At 42.4% G+C, this 6,000-nt stretch overlaps 1 protein-coding gene across 1 annotated transcript in view; it reads right to left on the bottom strand.

Moving 5' to 3' along the window:
• SLC38A4 (solute carrier family 38 member 4) overlaps positions 1–1,583 on the bottom strand; it is a 142,463-nt gene extending 140,880 nt beyond the window's left edge. The window contains exon 1 of the mRNA XM_073619966.1: positions 1,432–1,583. The gene's annotated coding sequence lies outside the window, so the exon portion shown is untranslated. The remainder of the gene's footprint in view (positions 1–1,431) is intronic.
• Positions 1,584–6,000: the final 4,417 nt, after the last annotated feature.

The raw sequence follows: 6,000 nt of genomic DNA on the forward strand, positions 1-6,000 counted from the left end.
AAACAAACTTTGGCTGTACTTCCCCTTTAAAGGGGTTGTAAACCTCAGACGTGTAATATGAACAATGCATATCCTTCTATAGTGTGTACGTGTCTCAGTCCAAAAGTGTCATTTGTGCCTGCTGCCCCGTTCCTCTGCTATCTGCATTAATTACTTCTGACAAACTTTCCTGACACCAAGAGAATAAAGGTGACAGGGAGGGATCTTCAGCAGATTGACAGCCTCAGTTCTGTTCCTGTATACTGTGTGAAGGGGGTGTGTCTCCTCCCTCCAATCAGCTCTGAGAGCTCTCTTCACAGAGCTCTGCAGTGTGTAATTTTATCTCTCTACCCCCTGTTTTAGGACAGCTCAAACAAACTTTAAAAAAACTTGACTTTGAATGTATGTAGAGAAGAGAATATTGCAATTATACAGCTACAACTTATGTAGGAGGATTTGTTTCATCTCTGTGTATCAACCAGGGGCCAGTAATTTCATTGGGTATATGGGAGGGTTTACAACAACTTTAGGCCACTTTAGAACTTTTGAAGGTATAACGTGTATACTGTAATGGTAGAGTATAACTAGTGACATTTTCAGTTTTCTAAGTTAATATTTGAAATTTATTTGACATGCATAAATCATAACCCTTTTCAGTAAACAGATCCTGTTGTTTTTTGCGCTTTATATTTGATCTACAATGTGTGCCGCAATATAGGCTTAGTTGTACCTGCACAGTAGAAACACTTGACATCATCATAAAATGTATGAAACATGGAATCATATTAAACATGGATGCTAGACCTGATTTTCTAGTGCAGTAAAAGCAGAAGCATTTGCTGTGCCGAGTACTATTACTTCTGCAAGTATTTCTGTCTAGAGAGAAGTACAAGCAGAACATCTAAAACATCTTTATCGTCAAAAAAGACAGCAGTGCATAAAAAGCACCAGTGAAATATATATGATTTTTTACATTGGGTGCAAATCCAGAGTCACTTCTACTTCCCCACTCGGCTATTCCGGTCATTTCTTACATCATTCTGGTGCTGGTAAATCTAAGTTCACCAAGTACATAGCCGTGTACTATAAAAACTACTGGAAGCACTATGTCAGGGTCAGATGCATAAGACCATAAGAGCAAGAGCCTGTCTGCTGGGTTACAGTTTACTGCATGTGAAGAGTAATCAGGTAGTTTATATAAGCAAATACACAAAATTGTGGTGGATTTCTCCCAAATACAAATACATTGATTATAACATACAATCGTTTAGGCTTTAACCTAATTCATAAACTTTTTTTTATCAGAAAGTGAAAATACAGCACATGTCATTAATGCAGTATTATAATAGAAATAACAAACTGCAGCTATTAGAAGGTCAGGCGTTCTAATCGCTGTTTGCTAAAGAAGGGAATAGCAGGCAGTGCAGCCAAGTAATGAAGAGATCTACCCACCTTGCAGTGTAAAGTCCACAGATGAGCAGCAGAGAGAAGCCTGTGTCAGCACTGATCTTACTTCGACTGATGAGAAAAGGGTCTGCCTCTAAGCATTACATTTCACACAAGGCAGAGCCTGCTTTTAAAAGAACTCATCATCCCGCCCAAGTCTTTGTAATTCTAGACATTTCAATAACATCTGTAATCACAGAAAAAAAAAAAATCTTTTCACATGATCGCTATGTGGAGATAAAAAAAAAAAACACTAAACAAATACATGAACCTCCTGTAGTTATCACAAGTTATACACATTTGAAATATATTGCGTAACTCACTTTTCTTGCATCCTCCTGTTTTTTAGAAACATGCTGGGTATGCTTTCTCAGGCTCTGGTTGAATTATGGTGTATCCTGTCTTGACTAATTAGAACTAAAGCTGTATGTTTTGACTGAAGTTCAATAATTTACAGGAAACTACAAAAAAACCCTTAGTTGATTGCATTAAGTATTTCTACATTAGGTGGCTAGTAGGAATGACAATTGGAGCAGAGGATAGCAGTACCCTAGAGCAAAATGTAAACCCTCCCCAGTCATATCTACAAATACACCGTGTTGCCCTATACAGCTCTTATTCAATAAATTACACTTTTTTACCTTTTGCCCATTTTTATAGTCCTATTAGACTGGGCTCACACTATTGTAAATTGGATGTGGGTTTCCCCGCATCCAATTCGCATAGCAGAAGATTGTGACCGGCTCCCTATGGAGCCGGTCACACATCTCGGCAGTGGCTCTGGTGCAAATTGCACCGGAGCCCTGTGCGTCTTTTGGCCCGAAAAAATCTGGCTGAAATCGGACGTGAAACATTGAATTGAGACACATCGGACTCCTGCTGTGAGCCTCTGCGTTCTCCAGTGTGAACCCAGTCTTAGACCCCTTTCACACTGAGGAGCTTTTCAGGCGCTTTTACGCTAAAAATAGCACCTGAAAAGCTCACGAAAACCTATTTTCATTCAAATCAATAGGCTACTTTCACACTGCGGAGGTGGGTGCGTCGGCTGTAAAGTGGCGCTATTTTTAGCGCCGCTTTACTGTCAATTTCGTGGCACTATTCGGCCGCTAGCGGGGTGCTTTTAACCCCCCACTAGCGGCCAACAAAGGGTTAAAACCACCGCAAAGCGCTGCTGCAGCAGCGCTATGCCGGCGGTATAGCCGCGCTGCCCCATTGATTTCAATGGGCAGGAGCAGTCTAGGAGCGGTGTATACACCGCTCCTTCACAGCTCCAAAGATGCTGCTAGCAGAACTTTTTTTAGCGTCCTGCCAGCGCACCGCTCCAGTGTGAAAGCCCTCGGGGGCTTTCACATTGGAGACACAGCAGCAGCTCTTTCAGAGCGCTTTGCAGGCACTATTTTTAGCGCTGTAGCGCCTGCAAAGTGCCCCAGTGTGAAAGGGGTCTTAATGATTTCACACTGGAGCAGTGCCCTGGCAGGGCGGTGAAAATACACCCTCCTCCATTTAAATGAATGGAAAGCTCTTCAAAAGTGCCTGAAAAGCTCTTCAAAGGAGCTCAGTGTTTTACTGGCAGTTTAGAAGCGCCTCAGTGTGAAAGGGGCCTTAGACCCCTTTCACACTAGGGCGCTTTGCAGGCGCCACAGCGCTAAAAATAGCATCTGCAAAGCGCCCTGAAAGAGCCGCTGCTGTCTCTCCAATGTGAATGCCCCGAGGGCTTTCACACTGGAGCGGTGCGCTGGCAGGACGCGAAAAAAGTCCTGCTAGCAGCATCTTTGGAGCGGGGAAGGAGCGGGGTATACACTGCTACTTCCCTGCTCCTGCCCATTGAAATCAATGGGGCAGCGCGGCTAGCGGCCTTTCTCGACCGCTAGTGGGGGGGTAAAAGCGCCCCGCTAGTGGCCAAATAGCGCTGCAAAATTGACGGTAAAGTGCCGCTAAAAATAACGGCGCTTTACCGCCGACGCACCCACCGCCCCAGTGTGAAAGTAGCCTTATGCCCTGTACACACGATCGGACATTGATCGGACATTCCGACAACAAAATCCATGAATTTTTTCCGATGGATTTTGGGCCAAACTTGTGTTGCATACACACGGTTCCACAAAATTGTCGGAAAATCCGATCGTTCTGCATGCGGTGATGTAAAACACATACGTCGGGACTATAAACGGGACAGTAGCCATTAGCTTTAGTCTCTTCATTTATTCTGAGGCACTTTGTGCGTCGGATTTGTGTACACACGATCGGAATTTAACCGATCGGATTTTGTTGTCGGACAATTTTATAGCCTGCTCTCAAACTTTGTGTGTCGGAAAGTCTGACGGAAAAAGTCCAATGGAGCCTACACACGATCGGAATTTCCAACAACACAATCCGATCGCACTTTTTCCGTCGAAAAATCCGACCGTGTGTACAGGGCATTAGAGTTTCTAACCACAGATAACTTGATGAAATAATAATAAGATGCAAAGGAAACTGCTGCTTTACTCTGCACATATTTTAAAGTTGGCATATAAAGGTGAGGTATAATTATAGCTAGACTCCCTAAGTTAATGAAATCATTGCATTTAGCCCTTCTGCATCACCAGTAGTTACATCTTGGGCTTTGTGTTAAGTGTCACTAAACCTACAACAGTAACATCAGTCTGTATGTACAGTAAAGTATGCTTGTTATACTCGCTGTGGAACCTAAGGGGTTAATACACTATATTATGTAAAAAGGCTGTTTGAGTCTGTCTTCTCTGATCCTCCCCTTCTTCCACTGTCCCCAAAAAATCTCCTGATAGAACAGAGCCTTGGGAGCAAGCTGCACATACTCAGTTTGGTGTGTATTGCTAGAGAGTTTTTTTTTATCTCGAAAGAGTGCATGTGATCAGCACAGGGCCAATCAGCACTGTCCAGATAGAGGGTCAGGGGTCTTGCAGCCATATAGGACAGTCAGAGGAGAATGAAAACTCCTTCTACAAGTTTTAACCAGACACTGATAGGAGTCACAGGACTGCTATATACTGCTGATGAGAAAGGGTATTTAGCAGTTTATATTTACTAAAACTATTGCATTTCCATGTTCTGTGTACTGTAGAAGACCAGATATGGTGAATGCAGGGTCCTGGGTTTAGTAACACTTTAAACTGGATATACATGTTGGGGAATTGCTCCATGACCAAACGGCAAAATAATTAATTGAAGCCAAAAGTTTTTACACTGAATAAACACGAATATTGTGATCTAATTCATTTGATAGGCTGGCACATTTGTCATGGATACCAATTGTTCTTTGATAAAACTACAAAAATGCGTCAGTGCCATACATCACAAGTGAGAAGATTATCTCATCAAAATCAAGTTTTTCTAATGCATGGACAGTTTTGGACGCAGTTCTAGATAAGGTAAGTGAACTCCAGCATAAGCTACGTTAAAATGCTTGAATTGAGTTTCTGTACTTATTGTACTGTAGGTATTTTTGACCACAAGGCAATTAAAAGCATGGCAAGTTATGGCAAGTTACCTACTGTAATAAACTGAGGCTGCCAGAACTAATTTGCAATCATCCTCACTCTGTGCCAAGCATCACACTGGAATGAAAATATGAATGTTATTTTTTATTTAAACAAAATGTCAGAGTATATTTGGGTAGGACATATGCAATTATAAAATTAATGGACCTATTGATACCCATTCTTAAAAAATTCACAAGATCAACATGTGTCCTTCAGTAGTGGATGTTGCTTTGAGCCATAAAATGACACCAGTGTCTGAAGCTGGTACTTTGGCAATTGTAGTGCCCTGGAGAGGTTGCTGATTTCCATGCTACCAAAAAGCCCCAATTGAGGATGAAAAGGTTGCAAAAGCCCTGGCTCCTAAGGCGGTGAAAGGGTATTTAGGAATGTAAGTCTGTCAACTGGTCATTTGAGAATGTGATGCTTTCAAATGCAGATGTAGTGGAGAATTGCTTCCCAAACTTTAATCCCACACTTTTTTTTTTTAAATAGAAACATCCTTTTAAAACAGGCAACAGCTTCTAGACACCATGGATAAGAACTGTGAGGCTATAAGCTTTATCCATTGGTACACTGAGAAGGGAAACCCTTATTTGAAGGCTATTCATGCTGGTGTCAGCATGGTGGGGAGCAGATATGGAAGCCTAAGAATGGGCCTTATTTTATTTTATACCACTTCCGGTCAAAAGCAAAAATAGGATATGTGACAGGAGTCACTTTGGGTAGGGTGCCAGAGAACTCCATTCTGATCTGTACTAGTAGGACTCTCTTTACAGCCACACTGGAACATTGTACATATGTATATATTGTGTGTTGTCTTATGCTGTTGGACTCTTATGCTGAGATCGTTTGGGGTGTGGTTGTATTCCATTGTTTTATTGTCTCTGTCTGCCCTGGCTGTGGGGGGATTCCTCCAACAGCTCTCCTTGCTGATTGGACAGTTTACCCCGCCCTAAATTCCAAAGGGGGGGGGGTGATGGTCCCGAGTTGGATACCTGTTGTGGACACGTGTGATAATAAATCAGTTTGACGTTGTTGTTCACCCTACACTGTGTTACGGATGGTGACTGGGTGG

The sequence above is a fragment of the Aquarana catesbeiana genome, linkage group LG03, assembly GCF_042186555.1.
Source record: "Aquarana catesbeiana isolate 2022-GZ linkage group LG03, ASM4218655v1, whole genome shotgun sequence".
NCBI classification, from domain to species: Eukaryota; Metazoa; Chordata; class Amphibia; order Anura; family Ranidae; genus Aquarana; species Aquarana catesbeiana.